The following is a 22,693-nucleotide window of genomic DNA, read 5'->3' on the forward strand; positions in this document are numbered from 1 at the left end:
TTTGAGTTTGATAAAAATGGAGTCAGTACTATGATAAAAAGTCAACGCCAAGTTGGTATTCTAAAAACAAGAAGTTGTAAAGAAATACTAATAGTCTGAGAATTGGAAGTAGACTGATTTTAAAGACAATACCAGTTGCTGGGATGATTTTCTTGTCCCCAAAAAAAAAAATTTATTAATTTATTTGAACCATGTTATTTTCTTCTTCATTTTCATAGTAACTGGGTTGTTAAATGTTCTCTTATTTAAGTGACACTAGTTGGTCAATGGAGACAAGGTGGATGGAAAAAGCTGAGCAACAGCTTTAATAACAACACCCAAACCAGGCACAAAAACATGCAAATCACTTATTTCAAATTTTTTTTCCCTCTTTCGTTGATGGTGTTCTCATGAAATGGTTTGCAAGAGAAAAATGATATAAATGTGAGTAAAATGTTAATCAAAAGAATATTAAAATGAAGAATATTCAAGACTCAAAGAGAATGCCAGTAACTGCCTAATTGGAACAAAATATTAGTCAAAAAGGATACCGATCTACTACATGAGATTCCAAACTTCCTTTGCTTCTTGTACTAAACTACTCATTCTTATTCCACAATGAAAATGCGCATAATCTATACAAAACCTTCATTCGATCAATGGCCTGGATTTCTAGTCACTCTGCCTAACAAAAGCAGTTTCTTGTCATTTTGCAAGACATCAAACTGCACAAACTCTGTCAATTTTACTCCAAAATAAAAAAAATAAAAAAATTCAAGATGCAACAACAGTCATGTTTCACAGAAAGAAACTGAGGTTGCTAGCCCAATGTCGACATATAAACCTGCCCAAACAAGTGGCTCCTGCAAGCATGCCAACAGTTGAAGGGTGTGCATCAAATCTGCGTGGAACAGCTGACATGTGTGGGGGCTTTGTAGAGTGAATATTGTTTTCTCTAGAGGTAGGGAGGTAACATCAACTCCTCTTTTCATATTGCCAATGAAGATGTGTGAATCATCCCAACCCCATATTGCTCTGCTCCCCAAAGAAAGAGATGTTCAATGACAATCTTACTTTCATGATTGCAAAATATTGTATTTATTTGCATCCAATAATTGGTCATGCCTATAATGACATCAGACCACAGTTACTGTCCAACTTATCCTAATCACATTTTACCTCTTTATGTATTCTTTTAAAAAGTGGGATTTTATTGTGGTTGGGGAGAAAAAAAGGGGGGGGGGGTGTGGTGGAATGGTGGGTGACTACAGTCCATCTTTGTCAGACGGTTGATATCATCCCTCCTAGCTAAGAATCTGCTTCAGAGAATGAATCGACCAAACTTGTTTAATATTTGGCATCCTGATGTTTCTTTGGCTGGACAACTCTGACCCTGATGGAGGGATTGTATGTGATGCTGGGAGCAGCATTAATGCTAGAGATTCTAGTGTTATATGAGGGGGCATTGGTGCTGATTCCAGTTAAAGTGCTTCAGGTAAACCTGGAAGAGAGGGATTCTTTAGAATGGACTGGATTGTTGCAAACTCTAGTATCTTCAATTGTGCAGAAACCTGGGAAGCTATCAGATCAAGGCCGCAATTTGTTAATTGGTGGATGATGGTCAGGCATATTTCTACTACCCCAAGGCATGCATTCACCTGTTGGTTGGCTCCGAGAAATAGATTGACTACCCATGCTAGACTTAAATTGTTGGTATCAAGGTGTCATCTTGCATATATTTCGCAGAAGGTATAGAAAAGAAGGGAGAACTTTGAATTTTAAGTGCTATTGTCCCATGAGAGAGCATCAGATTGAGATATTATATTGGATTAGATTAAGGAGGCAGTGCTGGTCTAAAATCCTACAATGGGTTGTCAAGGCTTTAAAGGGGAAGGGTCTAGTTCAAATCTGTGATTTGCAATATTGCATCGGCATCTGCTGTATATCACATATGATTGCAAAGAAATCACAGAGAGTTTAATTGTCTCATCAAGTATGAGGCGAGCAGAATTCAAGCAATCAAGTGGGATGTGAAATCTAGAGTAGATTGCTGCAGGAGGTTTAAATACTTTGCAGAACAGAATCCTCTGCAATCTCTGGGGTATCTCTTGCTCAGTGTCAACTGGTGGAAAGAAAAACTATTGTTTCGGAGCCTGGGCTCCTGGTTAGATCATGGTAAATTGTTTTGTTTGTTGTTTGAGTTCTTGTGTTGCAGTCTTAGCAGCTGGTTCAGTTTGATTTTTGCAGAATTTAGGCACAGACTCTTGTGCTTAATAAGGTTTGCTCATTACTATTATTACTACTACTACTACTACTACTACTATTATTATTAAGGAACTAAAAAAACTTTAATAGAGAATGATTGTCATATTTGCCATAGAACATCAAGCAGATGATTCAACAAAAAAAGACACATCAACAATTGATAATCTGGCAAAAATTCATACCTGAAATAAGACATTGAGTCGCCACTCTGATCATCATGCTTAATCATTGAAGTGTGATTAAAATTAACTCCAGTCACTATACCAACCGTGTTGTCCCTGCTGCATGAAGACAATTGAAAATTAATTCCTGGAAATAAAATCATATACAGTTCTATCCAAACCACCCCTGCTTATATACTATACTTTGGCTCTTAACAAGATAACTAATAAAATCAATATATGCAATTAGGGTGTAAAAAAACAAGAATTTGAACGTGTGTATACCTAAAACAGGAAGTTGATTAGAAGCCAGAAACAGGAGTCAACTTTATTCATCAAATTTTGAACTAATTGTAAAATCATGTAAACAAGAATAGATTACATAATCTTAACTGTACTCAAATAGTATCAAGCAAACTACCACATATATTTCTAACCGGTCTCAAGATATTCAATCTGAAAATCAAAGTTTTAATACAACCCTACATACCTTGTCGTTGTGAGGGAGCTTCCAGAGAGTGAGAAGTAAGCGGACTGCACCACCCTTTTGTGGTTTACTTTCTTCAGAGTTTTGAGTTGATCTACATTAATACTTCTCAAATCCCATATGCAGGCAATTCCATCTGAGGAAATAGTAGCCATGTTGTTATAGTTTTCGGAGTTAAAATCAATGGAGTTAATCCTATGTTCATGCAAATTCCATTGGGTTGAGCATTTTCCAATCCTCTCATCCCAGATATTCAAACCTCCATGACACTCGCTAAAATATAAGCACTTAACATCATCTGATCGTTGAGAAAGAGAATATATAGAATCATCACTTGAATGCACCAAATTAAAAACCTTCTTCTCAACATCCATCAATCTGATAAATCCCAAATAACAACTGGTAAAGATTTGCACATAAATCCACAATTATGATTTTTTTTTTTTTTTGATCAATAAGTAAAGATTTCATTGGACAGAAGGGGGGGAAAGACAAAACATATCAGCAGAGAGACATGATATCTAAGGACACCAAATCAGAACCACAATCCTTTCAAGGAGAAGAAGCCTGGTTCTAGATGAACAGGTTGCTCACTAATTGCAATTTGATCTAGGAAACCAAAAAATCTGTCTTCAAAAATGCGAGAATTCCTCTCTTCAAATAAGCCACCTCAAGCGAGATGGAATTGCATTCCGAATAGACAGCCTGTTCTTTTTAGCAGAAAGACCAGCCAACATAGCAGCAAATCCAAAATCCTTCTAGGCATCACCCAATTCACATGATCCCACGCTTTTTCTAATTCAATTTTACAAAGTACCCCAAAAACTTTTTCTTGAAGCCTACTCTCCAAGTATTTATTTGCAATCAAAACAGAATCAAGGATTCAACAATTCTGAATCAGCTGACATCATATGAATCTATGAAACTCAACATGTGTCAAATATTTCTAGGGTGTAAGAGCATGTAACCAGGAAGACACAGCTAGAGTCGAATGACATTTTACAAGAGCCAAACCAAGCAATTATATTGTCCTGCCCAAAGCAGACAACTAAACATGAAGATAGAGTCACATAGACCAAATAAAGTCATGTGCATTCTTTTGTTCCAATTCAATGGAACCAAGGTATCCTAGAACATGTACAACCTCATCAAGTCTTCTCAAGTATACAGAACCTTCAGTAGAATTGTAAACTGAAATGTCACCCATATTTAATAAAAGGAATAAAGAACCATGAAATGCTGATTCATAACAATTTCAGGAGGGCAGTTGAGGGAAGAATAGACTTGCTTTCCACATGAAGTGGAGAATCAGACAGCTAGGAATGTAAAGATTGTTCCATACACCAACATTTTTTTTTCCTATATTACTATTTCCTTTCATATTGTTAATTATTAGGATTTAGGAGAGTAAAGAGAGTTTGTGTCAATGTGGGTGCCTCCACCCAATTGGTCTCACGTTTATGCCACATTGTTTGTTACAGTGTATATGGTGGGAACGGAATACTAGATGCTTTGAGAACAATGAGCGGTCTATTATCGAGATTATGTCTTTTTTCCTCCCTACTCTCCTTGTATAAAGTCTAGTTTTGCCATCTTTTTCATCTTTTTCATCTTTTTCCCTTCCTCTTTTATTAGATCGTTGTAATTTGGGCTTTTGATGTTTTGCCACTATAGTACATTTCCAATGTACTTAGGTTGGCTTTCTTTCTTTTTTTTTTTCTTTTTTTTTTAATAAAAGTTGTTACGTTGCTTTAAAAATAAAAAACTACTGTTGAAATCTCCACACAAAATAGAAGAGGAAGAAGAAAATCATCCATTACTATGATCCAATACACCTTCTGTGAATTCTCCATGCTACATATGCCTAATTAATTGCATGAGAAAATATCGTGCAATAACATTTCTAAGATGTCATATACCACTAATAGAGACAATAAAAGACGATTATGCATGACATATCAAGACAAGAGTGGAAAACTTATCTATGTTGGGCTTTGGCAACTGCTTGATATCAGAAATTTAGCACTAACACTTATGTTCTCTGAATCATTACTGGTTAATGGTTATGCAGTTCATGTGTAAAACAAACTCACTTGTAATGCCCTTTTCTCTGGCAAAACATTTCATGAGAACACCGCCAAGAACAAAGAAAAACAAATAAACATAAATGATTGGCACCTTTTTTAGCATGGTTTGGGTGTTATTATTGAAGCTGTTGCCCAGCTTTCTCCATCAATCTAGCCATACACTCTTGCCAATCTGAAATCTTCTCATCTCCATTGACCACCTATAGTCACAAAAAGCAGAGAACATTTGATGACCCAGTTTTCAAGAAAATGAAGAAGAAAATAACATGGTTCAAACAAATTATAAGGGGTTGTTTATCGTGGACAAGAAAATCATTTCACTGCTCTAGTATTGTCTTTGAAATGGGTCGACTACATATTCTCAAACTATTTTGTAGTTTACTTTCAACTTGTTTTAGTATATACCAATTTGTTGATGACTTCTCATAGCTATGACTCCGTCTTTGTTGTTTTACCTTCAAAGAAGTGTATATGACCATATGTTAGACAGGAACCTAGAACTCAACGGCTGGTCCAATGCATGAAACGTGCCAGGCAGGATTGATTCATCTGGATCAACATGATAATAAATGTAACCGTTAAGCAGTTGCCTATAGCTGATGCATTAAAGGAGTTTCATTTGTCACATTTATACAACAATTCGACCAATCAAATCAGTTTCATTCAATAAATTTGATTTAGTATATGTTTACCAACCTCAAATATAAATCCTCTTTGTGGGACTGCATCAGGTGCTTGCACACAAATAAAGGCAGCATCCTCCTTGCTAAGATTTCCTCTCGCAGCACTACCCTGTTATGAAGAACATTAAGTTTGATACTCAGCAACAGCAATAGAACAGACCTCATTATTGTTATCTTGTAAGGTAATTTTGCTAATATCCACCAGATGCTTGCCAATTCCCTAAAATTTTCAGTTAGAATCAAAATTTCAAGGGCCCATGAGATCAGATTGAACAAATAAGTTTGATAGAATGATCTATCTTCAAAGAAACAAGATTTCTTTTTCCTTTTTATGTGCATCAAAAGGGGGTCTATGTTCGTGCTAGAAAATGAAGAGAAGGGTCTATAATTGATTGTCTTTAGTATAACTTTAAAATTTTTTGCCTAAATGCTTATGGACAATAACTAAAGCACTTTTGTTTAGTGAAACCAAATAACTTCAATGTCTACAATCAGTTTTTGACTTTTTGTGATGACTATATTTGCTCTAGAAAGACTCCTTGGAACAATAAGTTCTGGCATCCTAAAGCTATAGAGAACAAAATGGGACAATTCACTACCCTGCAATTTCCTGATGACCAATGAAAAAGGTCTCCTACAGCAATCGCGTCACTGCTAAAAGCCTAAAACACATTGCAATGACCAACACATGAAGTTGTCTCATAAGTAAATTCTTTTTTAATAGTGGGTAGAATTTGCTCCATTATTTGATGACTTATGAGCAAACAGCCTTAAGAATCTTATACATAGAAAATGGTAGTTGCTCTTATGCTTCTCAATAATCATCTGTTGAGAGAGAAAGGAAGTAAATATAATGCAGTCCAAAAATATTAAAGATGGGGTTTCAGGATAGAATGGAGTGGAGTTTTCTAGAAAAAATCATGTTAAAGATGGGGTTTCAGGATTCATGGGTGGCTATGATTATGCAGTGTGTTTCTACAGTGACTTATTCCATACTCTTAAATGGTGAACCAAGAGGGTTTATACAACCATCCAGAGGGTTGAGGCAAGGTGACCCCCTTTCCCCCTTTCTCTTCTTGTTTTGTGCGGAAGGTCTAAATGCTCTTCTTCACAAAGCAGCGGATAATGGGGAGATAAGGGGTTTATCTCTATGTCGCCAAGGGCCAAAGATTACTCATCTCTTCTTTGCAGATGATTGCCTTTTGTTTTGCAGGGCCAACAAAAATGAATGTCAAAAAATCTAGCAACTACTTCATTGGTATGAAGGTGCATCTGGCCAATTGGTGAATAAGGACAAAACAACCCTCTTCTTTAGCAGAAACACATCGGAGGAGGTTTAACAAGAAATCAAGGTATTGCTAGGGGTGCCAGCTATCAAGCACTATGAGAAATACTTGGGCTTGCCGTCATTTGTGGGGAGACAAAAAAAAGCTTGCTTCATTCAGATCAAGGAACGGATTTGGGCAAAAATGCAAGGGTGGAAGGAAAAGCTACTCTCTCAAGCAGGAAAGGAAGTCATGATAAAGGCGGTTATTCAATCTATTCCCACTTATTCGATGAGTGTGTTTCGGTTACCAATTGGCTTAATCAAGGATATTGAGACGATGATCCGAAAATTTTGGTGGGGAAATCAAGATAATACAAGAAGAATGCAGTGGGTGAAGTGGAGTACTTTATGCTCTCCAAAGTCTCTTGGGGGTATGGGATTTCGTGATCTTCGACAATTTAATGATGCACTTCTTGGTAAACAGGTTTGGAGACTTTACCATGAGAAGGACACGTTATCGTACAAAGTCTTTAAGCCGAAATATTTTCCAGTGGGGAGTATCTTGGATGCTGAGTTCAACCCGCGAAGTTCCTTTGCTTGGAAAAGTATTTTACAGGCTAGGGAGGTTATATGCAAGGGAGCACGGTGGAGAATAGGAGATGGTTCAGGGATCAACATATGGAAGCACCGTTGGCTGAAGTCTTCAGGGGGAGGCCAGATTGTATCTCCTCAACTTGATCCTTCTCTGATCACAGTAAAGGATCTCTTCATCCCTGACACAAGAGTTTGGAATAAGGAGATCATTGAACAAAATTTCTTACCATGGGAAGCCGAGAGCATTCAAGGAATTCCTGTCAGCCATTATCCGATGGAGGACTTGCTTATATGGCCACACACCACGGATGGAAGCTACACTGTCAAAAGTGCTTATCAGTTGATGGCCGCTGATTCCAGAGCTGCTCTGCCCAGTCCGTCCGCTACAGGGGGTTGCAAAGCCTTTTGGAATAGAATTTGGGATATGCAAGTTCCAAATAAAGTTAAGCACTTTATTTGGAGAGCCTCAAATGAATCTTTACCCACCAAGCTCAATCTATTTACACGGCACATTCTCCCTGAGAACATTTGCAGCCTCTGTGAAGAACACACCGAAGATACTATTCACTGTCTTTGGCTGTGTGATCGGGTTAAATGTATCTGGCTTTCGGAGCCATCTTTCTGTCCATTCCAACCAAAGATTTTTAGAAATTTTGGCGATCTTGTTTCAGCGATTTTAGCTAATGCAAGCCCAGCCATAGCTGCTCTGTTTTCGATGGTTGCTTGGAGCATTTGGATGAGGTGGAATAAACTGAGGGAGAAGCAAAGTGTTTGGGGAGTAGGGGAGACGGTGCAGCGAGCTCGTGAGCTGTTACAGGAATTTTGGGACGTTCAGGATCGTCCATTTCGGTCTAGGGTGTCTCGCACAAGACCGCCATGGACGCCGCCAAGTGCTGGTTTTTATAAGCTGAATTTCGACGGTGCCGTCTTCAAGAATTCTGGTAGAGCAGGTCTGGGGGTGGTAGTTAGGGATGTGGAAGGAATGATAATCGCAGCTCTAAGTCAGAACATTCCGCTCCCCAGCTCTGTAGAATTGGTGGAAGCCATGGCTGCCCGACATGCTATCCTTTTGGCGCAGGAGATAAGTCTCACACGAGTGGTAATGGAGGGTGACTCACTAAAGGTAATTGAAGCCATTAATAGTCCAAAACAGTGTAGGACTCAGTGGGGCCACATTATAGAAGATATTAAAATAGCTAGTCTTTATTTGCAAGCTTGTAGTTTCTGTCATGTTAGTAGGGGGGGTAATAATTTAGCCCACTCCCTAGCAAGAAGAGCAGTTTTAACTGCTGATACTGATGTGTGGTTAGAAGAACTATCACAGGATTTGGATGATGTTTTCCAGTCTGATTTGCCGAAATAAAATTGACTTACCTTATTCTCAAAAAAAAAAAAAAATCCCAATGCAAAAAAATCTAGCAGGTTACATCACCTTCTTTTTTTTTTTTTTTCCACTCTAGCTTTCATATGTCATGAATCGAGGCGAAATCCCCTCCAAGTTCTAGTCAATTTTGAGTGTAGCATTAGTTGATTTTTTGTGTTTATATAATTTATTTTAGGTTTTACTTTTTATCCATATCTCAAGTCAGTCACGTATGAATAAAAATTGAAAGAAATTAGATAATTTGAATGGGTAGAAATCATTTTCTAAATAAATCATCATGTCTTTGAATGTTGTTTTTAGCATCCTATGATATAAAAATAATATTGCAAGATGTTTTTTCGTGCAATTATGGCACATTTAGTGTGGAGAATTCATAAAAGAAGGTAATGTATGGTTTTCTCTTTTTTTGTTTTCAATCTTTTTTACATATTTCAAAAATGCTTATAGGTTCTTACAAAAAAGTTGTTAAATAAATAAGCATTGGCAAGTAAGAGGTGGCTGGCATCTGCAATGTGGATAAGATTTGTGTCCCTAGAATTTGAATGAGTTCTCATAAATGTGTTTAAATATGAGATCTTGGGTGGAGGCACCCAATTTTTTTATTATTTATTTTGGTAAATAAGGAGAATATTAATCATTGATAATAGTACTACTATGAATAAGCCGAGGAGTCACTACAGCAATGCAATCCATGTTTAAAATAGGAGGTACATAATTTGGATCCATAAATAAGAAACAAAAAGGGCAAATTGATATTAGGGAGATCTTTACATTAGGGACGACAATAGGATGGGTTAAGGTCGGATTAGGGGTGCCCCATCTCCGCTCCGTTCTCCTCTTCGGGACAGAGAAAACGCGAGGGGTGGTGCAAGTTTAGGGCTAGTTGGATATATTTTACTAATCTAAATGAGACCGATGAGATAAAGATGAAATATAAAGGAAATTTTTAATATATATTAAATAAAATATGTATATACACATTGAGTCGGGACAGGCAGGACAAGCAAAACCTGTCCCCGTGCCGTGACCTCTTAGGGGCAGAGTGGGGCAAAGACAGGTCAAGCAAAGCTAAGGGTTTTTTTTTTTTTTTTTTTGGAGAAATGAATTATCCAGTTATAATTCTCATTTGCTTATTAGGCCATTTACCAAAGATACTTGTTATTAAAAGTGTGCAAGAGTTGGGTTGTGGTTATTTTCATTTCAATCAAACTTCTTTGGGTATAAATTTCTACCCCAACCCATGATAACTCTTAAAACCAACCCAACCTAACTTGTAAGGATTGGGTTGGGTTGAATTGAATCATTGATTTGAGATTATTTTATCAAGCCTCATAAAAAATTAAAAAAATTTTAAAAAAAAATTCTTTAAACTATTTAAATCTATTATTTAATAATTTTTTATAATGTATACAACAGGACATAATATTCCATTTTTTTTTTCAAAAATAAATCAAACTAATAAATTTGATTTTGTTTTAAACATTTAATATTTTGGGTTGAAAATTTTGCCAACTAAAACCTCACTTAAAAGAAGTTTCAAAAGATATATATATGCCCAATGCATCGAACCCATAAAATACCAACCCGAGACTTTGGGTTGGGTCAAGTTAGATTTGTCAAGTTAGTGGATTGAGTGCAAACTTCAACTTGTCAATATAGTAGGCTTTTTGTACCAAATATTCACTTTTTGCACACCAAAAAATAATAATATTACTAAAAAGCCTCTACCTGAAGTTATTTAGTTATATAACCTCTTTTGAAACACGATTTTGCTAAATTTTGAGTAAAGATCAAGTTTAGTGAACTTGAGTTTTAAGCAAACGGGAGTTCACGTGGTCCATGTAATATGATGTGGCATTTTAAAATTAAATATCTCACGTGAAACTCAAATTTAGTAAACTTTAGTTCCATAAAAAAAATTTAAAAAAAAAAAAAAAAAAAAAAAAACCTTAAAATGGAGAGAGGTGAGACAAAGCTATTTTATGTTTGATGCATGGGGAATTTTTCAGTTAAAAAATGTCATATCAAAAGGTCCATATTAGGGCTCATTTGCTTGAAACTCAAGCAAGGCTATATAACTAAATAATTTCGGGTAAATGTTTTTTAGTAATATATTTTACAAAGATTGAATACTCGGCAAAAAAAAAAAAAAAAAAAAAGCCCAATATAGCCACAAGCGAAAGACTATTGCATAAGGAATATCAGAGTAGGCAGCTCCTTTTTTTTTTTTTTTTTAAGAAATAATCCTAGTCAACATTTCTAGTCACTCTATCTACCAAAAATAGCTTTTTGTAAATTTGCAAGACATTGAACTGCATAACTTCAAGATACAACAACAGTCATGTTTCACTAACAGGTAACATGAAGTATGAAAAGTGTGGTGCTGAAAGAAACTGAGGTTCCTAGCCCAATTTCCATATATAAACACGGCCCCAACATGTGGCTCCTGCAAGCATGCCAACTTTGTAAGGGTGTGCATCAAACCTGCCTAGAATCGCTGGCATACTCGGGCTAGTTAATATTGTTCTCTTTTTAGTTGAGGAGATAACATCAACTCCTCTCTTCCTATTGCCGATGAAAATGTATGAATCACCCCAACCCCATATTGCTCTGCTCTCACCAAAAAGATACGTTTAATTAATGTCAATCTTATTGAAATAATTGCAAGGTATTATATTCATTTGTCCACAATAATTGGCCATACCTATAATGACATCATAACACAATTACTGTCCAACTTATGCTAATCGCATTGTACCTAGAGCAGGTAAAACCACATTAAGTCTTCTCAAGCATGCAGAATCCTCAGCAGAAATGTTACCAATATTCAATCAAGGTAAAAAACAATGACATGCCAATGCATGACAATTTCAGGAGGGTGGTTGGGGGATGCCTATATCAGCTTCAACAAATGTTGGTCATTAACTTATATAAGTGATATTCATTCTAACATTAGCCTATTGCTCATATCAATGTGCATTGGTCTATGACAAAAAACATATACATTGCAAGTACAACAAAGACTAAAGCTCACATTAAAAAGATAAAATCATTAATGCCTTGTAATTCACCTATTGCCTATTTGTGTACATATCTTATAAAGAAATGGTTCTGCTACTCCAATTCACATCTAACCAATCCATAGTTTTGCATAAGCAAAAAAAATAGTGGCAAACACCACTGATATCTACTAAATCAGTAGTGGCCCTCTCATTTCTAAATTCCCTCACAGAAACTCTTATGTTACTACTAAAAAAATCAGCATCTTCCACAGGATACCATGTGATAGATAGTAAGATTGTTGAATGTTAAAGTTGTAAGGAGAAAATGGGCATTTACCCTTAGTTTTTAAAATATCTGGCACAATGTCCTCGTTTTGAAATTATTTAGCAAAATGTCCCTGTTTTTGAATCTCGATTTTAACAAAATTGAGTTTTGTGTGAAAGTCGATATCCTCAAAATCGAGTTCTGTGTATATTTTTAAGTGCAACTCGACATTAGCAATGTCAAGTTTCACTTAAATGTTTTTGAAAATTTAAGTAATTGAACTTACCCAGAACTCGATTTTTAGAAAATCGAGTTTCAAAAAAGAGACACGGTGCTTAATAGTTCCAAAACAGGGACAATGTGCTAGATATTTTAAAAAAATAAGGGCAAAAGCCAATTTTCCCCAAAGTTGTAATAAGATAATACAATCTCAACCCACCATGTCTTGTGTGTATCTCAATGGCTTCATACAGGATTTTTTTTTTTTTTGATAACGTATGGAACCTTTATAAAGTAGAGTCCTTTGAACTCACCTCTAGCTAGTAAAACTTATTGGAAACTGACCCCACCTGTCCAAATTAGTAGTCAGGCAATCCAAGAGCTTTCACTCCTACCAATGATTTCCTAAATCAATAGACATTTAAGGTCCAAATGCAAACTAAATGTGCATGCGGTTCATAATTTTAACAACTAGTTGACATGCCAACACTAAAATTTCTAGCCTTCTAGGCAATCAATTACAAACAATAGATAAAAATTTAAGTACTATACAACCAATCTTTCAATCAAACCAAATCATTACCTTTGAAAAGGAATGTTGATGCATTGAAATTCTTGACCACATTCACACTGGAATTAAAATCCCAAAACTCAACATTCCCAATCTCGTTCCTGACCACAATCGTTGTCACATTGCTACATGGCAAAAACCTCAAATTCGTTATGCCCCTATTCCTCACTGGCACAAATTGCCTAATATACTCCTGTTTCCAACTCAAAGAACCCAATTCCAAACCACTCCCATTTTCACACACAACCTTTATGGAATTCCCATCACCAAATTCCTCATGGGGTTTCTTTGAAATTCTTTCGATTAGTTCTTTATCGAACCTGGCTCCACTATAAGCACCACTCATACTAATAGGCCCCAAGTGTGCAAGGGACATTATATTGAGATTGGGGTGTGAGAATTCTGGTCTCATTCCCTGAGTACGCAACGACCTTAGGGTTTGGGTTTCGGGCTTATCTTCCTCCGGACTCAAATTGTTTGATTTGGCTTCAACTCTTAAAAAAAAAAATTAAATAAATAAATAATTGAGAAATGGGTTTTCTTTTCTAAGTGAAAAAAATTATGGGTTTTGGTTTTTTGGATGAATTATTACAAAGAAAGTATTTTCATGGAAAGTGAAATTTAGAGAGAAAGACATTTGGCGCTTTGAAGAGGTGGAGAAGAGCTAAGTGGCTTTGGAGTGGATTCTAAGGGCAGCTATCATTTCTTCATTGCGGCGAATGTTCTTGAGGTGCCCGCGCAGTTTTTGAGAAGACGCCATTGGAGAGCTCAGAGAGCCACTCACGCTCACTGTGTGTTTATGTGTGTGAGAGACAGAAGGACTGGTTATATGGGTGGCTTGTAAAGTTGCCTCTGCTTAGAAAACAATTCCACGTGAAAGTTGGTCTAGATGAATAACATTTTTCAAAATAAAAATCATATTATTGTATTATATTATATATCATATATTATATATAATAAAAATTGGGCTTAGATGTCGTGATTGTACCAAGTGGCAGCACCAAACTGAAGAAATTTTGTTAAATTTTTAGATTTTAAAAAGAAAAAATGGATATAATTTTTTTTTCTTATCTTCTTCTTCTAAAATTTCTAAGTTAATAAAAATTTTTATTTAATTACAAACCAAATTCTTTTCTTCATTTATTTCTTCTTAATTTTATTACAATCCAAAATCTTCATCTTCATCTAATTCTTCTTCTTTTTTTTCTTTTTTTTTCATTTAAATTACTACACCTATTGCTACACGTAAAAAAAAAAAAAAAAAAAAAAAAAAAAAAAAAAAAAAAAAAAAAAAAAGTGATATTTAATTGAGTTAACGTGATTATTTTTCACACCTCATTAAGTTGAATCCAAGAGAAATTGAGTTAAACTAAAACTCTAAGTCTACTAAATGGATATAATTTTTTTTTTTCTTATCTTCTTCTTCTAAAATTTCTAAGTTGATAAAAATCTTAATTTAATTACAAACCAAGTTCTTTTCTTCATTTATTTCTTCTTAATTTGATTACAATCCAAAATCTTCATCTTCATCTAATCCTTCTTTTTTTTTTTCATTTAAATTAAAGTTGGGCTTAGATGTCGTGGTTGTGCCAAGTGGCAGCACTAAACTGAAGAAATTTTGTTAAATTTTTAGATTTTAAAAAGAAAAAATGGATATAATTTTTTTCTCTCTCACTCACTGTATAGCTCTGTTTGTGAGTGAGAGAGAGAGAGAGAGAGAGAGGAATGAATATCTCAGTCGCTTTTGGGGTTTCAGTTTTTTAATCGTTATAATGATAGTGACACTGATGAGATGACAGGTTTGTCCCACTCGTGCTTGAATTTTGAATCTACCAATTGAATATTTGGAAATAAAATATGAATTTACCAATTGTTAACAAAGCATCAAGGGAAAAAAAGGATTAGTGATAACGAAGCACCATTCCTTTGACACAGACTTGCATGGCGTCGTGGATTTCTGGTCTAGTCGATGCAATATTTCTAACACTCGATCTATTGGGAGATCATCAGTGGTCGTCCTCATCTTCTTTTGCGGCTTGTGAATTGTTCTGACAGCCGAATTCTCGTATGAGATTAAACTACTCCTTCTTCTTTTTCTTCTTCTTCTATGATGTTTTTTTTTACTTTTCTCATCTCCATCATTAAATCGGAGGATTTCTCTTTCTCTTCTACTTGCTTTACTAAAATAAAAAGAATTCTAAAGATTACAATTTGTTTTTTAAGAGATTGTCATCCTCTTATATGTTTATATGTATATATAGCCAAAGCCACCGACTATTACCATCGATGTATCCGTGTCAGTTACCAATCATCAATATAATTTTTTTTTTTTAACATTACCTAGTGGATGAGGAAACCTTCATCGTCAATTAGTGACTAGAGAGAACTCAGAGTTAATTGTATACTCACTATATATCTCTGTTTGAGAGAGAGAGAGAGAGAGAGAGAGAGAGAGAGAGAGAGAGAGAGAGAGAGAGAGAGAGAGAGAGAGAGAGAGAGAGAGAGAGAGAAGTGGTTGTTATATTTGTTAACTGTTACTGTTAATTGTAATTTCTTACAAGTTTAATGTGAGGTATTAGTTGTGTCGACGGAGCTATTGTCGATAAGAAAATACAGAAAAGAGAACGAGTGGGGTACAAAGAAAGTTGTGAAAAGAGATGCAATATTTTTAACACTAGATCTATTGGGAGATCATCAGTGGCCGTCCTCATCTTCTTTTGCGGCTTGTGAATTGTTTTGACATCCGAATTCTCGTATGAGAATAAACTACTCCTTCTTCTTCTTCTTCTTCTTCTATGATGTTTTTTTACTTTTCTCATCTCCATCGTTAAATCGAAGGATTTCTCTTTCTCTTCTGCCTACTTTACTAAAATAAAAAGAATTCTAAAGATTACAATTTTTTTAAGAGATTGTCATCCTCTTGCATGTTATATGTATATATAGTCAAAGCCACCGACTATTACCACCGACGTATCCGTGTCGGTTACCAATTATCAATATAATTTTTTTTTTTTAACATTACCTGGTGGATGAGGAAACCTTCACTGTCGATTAGCAACTAGAGAGAACTCAGAGTTAACGGTATACTCACTGTATATCTCTGTTTGAGAGAGAGAGAGAGAGAGAGAGAGAGAGAGAGAGAGAGAGAGAGAGAGAGAGAGAGAGAGAGAAGTGGTTGTTATATTTGTTAACTGTTACTGTTAATTGTAATTTCTTACAAGTTTAATGTGAGGCATTAGTTGTGTCGGCGGAGCTGTTGTCGATAAGAAAATACAAAAAAGAAAACGAGTGGGGTACAAAGAAATTTGCGGAAAGAGATGAAATATTTCTAACACTAGATGTATTGGGAGATCACTAGTGGCCATTCTCACCCTCTTTCGCAGCCTGTGGATTGTTTTGACAGCCGAATTCTCGTATGAGATTACAGTACTCCTTCTTCTTCTTCTTCTTCTTCTTCTTCTTCTTCTTCTTCTATGATTTTTTTTTTTAACTTTTCTCATCTCCATCGTTAAATCCGAGGATTTCTCTTTCTCTTCTGCCTGCTTTACTAAAATAAAAAGAATTCTAAAGATTACAAATTTTTTTAAGAATTGCAAAAGATCATAATGATTTGTCTCTGTAATATACCTTAAGAATGTTTATTTTTTTGGCAACATGTAAAACCCAAAAATCTGGGGCATTATATGTCCACGAAGAAGGCTATCAATTTTATTTAAGACATCATATATGCTTGCTTCTACGATAGATATGTCTGATTATAAACTCCTTGAGAAGAATGTTGTTTTATAATTGCCATCATTTGAGACTTTTTTTTTAATAACTAAATTGATATCAATGTGTTCCTACTTTCTATTAATCATCTTAAGTTAAGATTTTTACTAATTATAGTAAATTAGGTGTTACAAAACAAAGAAGGAGCTGGAACTGTGGGCCACAACGACTTGGGCAATTTGGAATGCAAGAAACAAAGTATACTTTGAGAAAGTTCAGACACAACCTAAAGTCATTTTGGATGTAGCTCTAGCATTGCTGGTGACATATCAGATGCTCTCGGCCACTCAAGCAAACATGATTATGGTGCAGAAGGGTCTTCGTTGTTTTGTTAGTTTAAAGGGAAGCCTTGTATGTTTTTTCTTCATAATTTGTATGGCTAACAAACTAGCCTGAGCTGTGTGCCCAGGTCTTTACCTTTGAACATGGTTTTTTACTTCTGAAAAAAAAAGTCATTCTATTTGGTATCTCAAAAAAAAAAAAAAAAAAAAAAAAGGTGTTACAAAACAAACTGGTTGAAATTTATAAATCACCTTATTTGCTATAACAGATATATGATTGATAATTAAATAGACACAGACGCCATTCATTTCTTTAATTCTCCTGTGCATCGCACGAGCTAGTGACTAGTATGTATTATAGCTGAAGCTACCAATTATTACCACCCACGTATCTGTGTCGGTTACCAAATATCAATATAATTTTTTTTTAAAATATACATGTAATTTTTCTATAATAAAATATTAATGATTTTACACTAAAAAGTAAAAACAAGGTTTTCCATTTCTAATTTTATATCACACAAATTTATTAGGCATTGTTTATTAGTCATGTATTCATATGTTTGCAAATCCAATTCTACCCTCACAACAATAGATAAATTCACATAATAAAAAATAGCAAAATAAGACAATTTTAATCACAACTGTTAAAAAAAGGCAACCCTCAGCCACTGACCGTCCGATCATGATTCCTCAGTACTACTAATACAACACAAAAAACCATAAAACTCTTCTCACTTTTATCTCTTTTCATTTTTAGGCTCTCTCTCAAAAAAACCAAAACGGCAAAACCCACAAAACACAAAGAATCGTTTTTTCGATCCATTTTCTCTCAACAACAACATGGCGACTCAAATGAGCAAAAAACGAAAGGTACGAAAAATTTTCTATCTTTTTTTTTCCTGCGTTTTCTCGGCTTCCAAACAGACTGTTATTTTGTTATTAATTGGTTTTTGATTGAATTGTTATTATAGTTTGTGGCTGATGGAGTGTTCTACGCGGAGCTGAATGAGGAATCAATGAGCTTAATGCAGGAAATGGTGGTGAATGAGGAGTCTGGTGTAATGTAATTGTTTGGCTTCAATGGGTGACTGTTCAATTTTTAGAAATGGAAGAATAATGAAAATGGTCTAGGGTTCTGTGGTTTTGTTTGATGAGAAAATGTGAAGAAAGCAAAGTAATCAACTTTTTGTGTGGTAATGAGAGTTATTTGGTTGATGTAACTAATACTATGTTTTACTCAATTAGGTGAACTATGAAATTTCAGCTCATTGACTTGTGTTCTTTGTTTTCAAGAAACATATGACAATTCTGTGTGCCCATAATCTGCATCTGGTTGTGAAGAAATTTGAAGGGAAAGATTGTACTTGTTGTAGCTTTGTACATGGGGTTGATTTCTATCTGGGTAGGAGTTTGGAAGTTAAGTTTTCTGATTGTGCTTCTAATTGATGGGCTTAGGTGAGAAGGGAAGAAGAATTAGGGAACTCACATCTGTTATTCAGAAGCGTTTCAAGTTTCCCGAGAACAGCGTTGACCTTTATGCTGAGAAAGTGAACAACAGAGGGCTCTGTGCCATTGCTCAGGCAGAGTCTCTGCGTTACAAGCTTCTAGGAGGGCTTGCTGTCCGGAGGTATATCTTCTACTTAGTAAAATTGAATTTTAGCATGTTCATTGAGTTGCCATATTGGTTCTTCTTTGTTTTTGAGATTTTTATAGAATATTTGTAATATAAGAATCATGATTTGCCAAACTCTGCTTTAGAAATGTCTCCCTTGTGGTTAGCATTGATTATACTGATATACTACTCCATTTCCCAAAAATGATGGGTTAAGAGGGTCCCTGAACCTGAAAAATGCTTACATTTAATATTTGGAGTTTTGTTAGTCTCTTTGAACTGTTCTTTAGTTCTTGGAGTTCGGGAACTGCTAAATTTTAAAGTCGCTGAACTTCAGGGTATCTATTGCCTCTTGGATCAGTGTAACTCTCTCTCTCTCTCTCTCTGTGGCACACATACACATACTTGCATCTGCCCTGACTATTATGTGTATGAAGTTTTGAAAAAAGTCAGAGTGGCTCAGAAGTATTTAATCCTGAACTTATAGTGAGAACCAGCTGGGAAGTCTTCTTTACAGCTACTTATCAAAAAAGAGTTCTTTACAGCTGTCACTGGGATATATTGGGATTGGCCCAAAACAAAAGGATTGGGATAGGATGGTTTATGCATTCATGTACTGCTTGGTAAAATACACAAACATATTATTGCATTATTGATCATGCACAAACATACATATGTTGGTATATCATTATCCTACCTGTTTTCTATATTTATCCATTTCTAATTCTTAAAAATGTCTTGGGACCAAATCTATGTTGACGATTCTAATCATTTTTGTTCTTGTAGATCCATACAATATCCATTATTTAGCTATTTGGACCTACTCTTGTCTTTTTAATTTTGCTGCATGACTGTGTGGTCATGACATACTTTATTGGGATTGAAATGGATTTGTAAGAACCTTCCTGTTAGAAACCGTGGATTTGTAGTCAGTATTGACTATACTTCTCCCTTCTCCGATAGTTATGGGTTTAGAGGACCATCAACAATGCTTACATTGAATTTTGGAGTTTGTAAGATCCTTGAATTGTTAGTTAGTGCTTGGAGTTTGCAAGCTCCAATATTTCATTTTTACTCCAAGTCATTATCTGTGGAACGTAGTGCCTCAATTACTTCATGAACCAATATGAATCTCTCTCTCTCTCTCTTTCTCTCTCACTCTCACACACACACAAACTCTTACACCTTCATGCTCTCATGGTTTAGGTGTAAAACTTATTAAAAAGAAGTATTGAGAAGGTCGAGACTGCGCAGAAGTAATTTTAACCTTTGAATGGCAATTTAGCATGTTCATTGAGTTGCCATTTTGCTTTGTTTCTTAGATTTTATAGAATGTTTGTAATAGAATTATGATATGCTGAACAACGCTTCACAGAATCTCTGCCTTGTGGTTAGCATTGATTATACTGATATATTTCTCCCTTTCCCAAAAATAATGGGTTTAGGGGATCCTTCAACAATGCTTACATTTAATATTGGGAGTTTTGTTAGTCTCTTTGAACTGTTCTTTAGTTCTTGGAGTTCGGGAACTCCTAAATTGTATTCTCTGAACTTCAGGGTATCTACTGCCTCATGAACTAGTGTGATTCTCTCTCTCTCTCTCTCTCTCTCTCTCTCTCTCGCACATGCGCACGCACACACTCTGACATGTACACCTTCATTCTCTCATGGTTTAGGTGAAACTTGTAAAAAAATAAAATAAAGTGGTATTGAGAAAACTCAAGACTTCTCAGCAGTATCTAAGCTGTTGAATATCAATTTAGCATGTTCATTGAGTTGCCATTTTGCTTCTTTGTTTCTGAGATTTTATAGAATATTTCTTATAGAAGAATCATGATTTGCCAAAAAAGGCATCACCTAATGTCCCCCTTGTGGTTAGCATTGATTATACTGATATACTCCCTTTCCCAAAAATATTTGGTTAAGAGGACAACAATGCTTACATTTACTTACATTTAAAATTTGGAGTTTTGTTAGTCTCTTTGAACTGTTCTTTAGTTCTTGGAGTTCGGTAACTCCTAAATTGTATTTTCTGTGAACTTCAGGGTATCTATTGCCTCCTGAATTAGTGTGATTCTCTCTCTCTCTCTCTCGCGCTCGCACACACTGACATGTAAACATGCATTCTCTCATGGTTTAGGTGAAAGTTGTAAAAAATACAATAAAAGTGGTATTTAAACCTTTGAATATCAATTTAGCATGTTCATTGAGTTGCCATTTTGCTTTGTTTCTGAGATTTTATAGAAGAATCATGATTTGCTAAACAAGGCCTCACCTAATGTCTCTCTTGTGGTTAGCATTGATTATAGTGATATACTCCCTTTCCCAAAATTAATTGGTTAAGAGGAGCCCTCAACAGTGCTTACATTTAAAATTTGGAGTTTTGTTAGTCTTTTTGAACTGTTCTTTAGTTCTTGGAGTTCAGGAACTCCTAAATTTTAGTGTATCTGAATTCGAACCAATCAAAAAAAAAAAATGTGTATCTGAATTTGATTCCATCTATTTCTTCATGAATCAGTGTGACTCTCTCTCTGTGGCAGTTACACAGGTGTGCATGCGTCCTATTATATGTATAGAATTTGTGTGTTGGAAAAGGTGAAAACAGCTCAGAAGTATTAAAACCTTAAACTTATTGTGAGAAAATCAGCTGGGAAGTCTTCTATACAGCTATCACTGGGACAAATCAGGATTGGCAAAAAAAAAAAAAAAAAAAATCTGCTTATGATGGTTTCTGCATTCATGTTTGGCAAAATGCATGCACACATTATTGAGCTATCCGCACATGCACAGTATATATAATTGTCCAATCAGTTTGTTATCGTCTTTATTTTTATCCATGTCCAGTGATAATTTTTAAAGATGTCTTAGGACTAATATTTGTTGTAGATTTATGCTGTATTTTTTTTCCTTTTGGTTTTTATACTTCTATTGAATCGGCTTCAACCTCCTTGTTTTTAGGGCTTGCTATGGTGTTCTTAGATTTGTTATGGAGAGTGGAGCAAAAGGATGCGAGGTATGTAAAGGAAGCTTTTGGCCTCCATTGACTGTTAAATGAGCTTTTTTTTTTGCTCTGTTTTCTTTACATAAGAGTGTCCTTTTGTCACTATATCCAGGTTATAGTTAGTGGTAAGCTCAGGGCTCAGCGTGCCAAAGCTATTATGAAGTTCAAGGATGGTTACATGATATCCTCTGGCCAGCCTGTCAATGAATATATTGACTCTGCTGTGAGGCATGTGCTTCTTAGACAGGTTAGCTTAGTTACTCCTTGAAAAACTCATTTCAGAATTGGATAAATGCAATTAGCATATCAACAACCTGCCTTGGTATGAAAAGTTATCTTTTAATTAATGTTTTTGCATTTAAAATTTGTTGCAGGGTGTTCTTGGTATCAAGGTGAAGATAATGCTCGATTGGGATCCTAAGGGCAAGGTAGGCCCCATAACACCCTTGCCTGATCTGGTTACCATACACTCACCCAAGGAGGAAAGAGGAATACAACTTTACACCTGCATTGGCAGCAACTAACATAGAGATTGCAGCAGTTTAAACTAGGTCTCCTCTTGTCCAGGTTGCTTTCACTTTGTAGTGTCTAGGACAACAGAAACTTAAAGATGCCTGTTAAATTTTTTGCAAGGAATAGGATTTAAGTTATGGTTCCATCTAGTTCTTCTACGTGGAGTTGGTGACTTGTGAAGGATCGTGTTTTTGTAGACTGTGTTGCCTTTGTTTAACGTATCTTAGTTGCTATTTGTTGTCCTATCATGTAGTATCCTTGAAAAGTTTACTTTTTTTTAATAATCCCATTATAGACAGAAGCCACATTTGAATTCCCAGTGTAGCTTGCTATTCTAGGGTCATAGATGGCCTGATAACCGATCGAGTTCATTTTGTTATTATGAAAGTAGGAAGAAAGGCTTTGATTCTCACTTGAGCCATTTGGTCAAGCTCCAAGGATGTGTAAGCTACTAAGCTGAGTCCGGTGTGATGCATGAAGAGTGGACTATGGTCCTGTTTCGTAAAGTGGTAACAGAGTTTTCTGTAGACTGTACTTAACATTCGAAA

At 35.4% G+C, this 22,693-nt stretch overlaps 1 protein-coding gene, 1 long non-coding RNA gene and 2 pseudogenes across 3 annotated transcripts in view; 2 read left to right on the plus strand and 2 right to left on the minus strand.

Moving 5' to 3' along the window:
• The window catches only part of LOC126724949 (putative F-box protein At3g23970), a 172,839-nt gene that overhangs the window by 84,361 nt on the left and 65,785 nt on the right, over positions 1-22,693 (plus strand). The window lies entirely within an intron of this gene.
• On the minus strand, positions 778-13,724 carry LOC126724704 (uncharacterized; annotated as a pseudogene).
• Positions 4,880-5,786, minus strand: LOC126724958 (uncharacterized). The gene is made up of 2 exons (XR_007655222.1): positions 5,676-5,786; positions 4,880-5,179 (listed from the first exon to the last, which is right to left on the minus strand). It is a non-coding gene; the product is annotated as an uncharacterized LOC126724958 (long non-coding RNA).
• LOC126724956 (40S ribosomal protein S3-2-like) lies at positions 17,742-22,390 on the plus strand (annotated as a pseudogene).

This window comes from Quercus robur, chromosome 5 (genome assembly GCF_932294415.1).
Source record: "Quercus robur chromosome 5, dhQueRobu3.1, whole genome shotgun sequence".
Lineage (NCBI taxonomy): Eukaryota > Viridiplantae > Streptophyta > Magnoliopsida > Fagales > Fagaceae > Quercus > Quercus robur.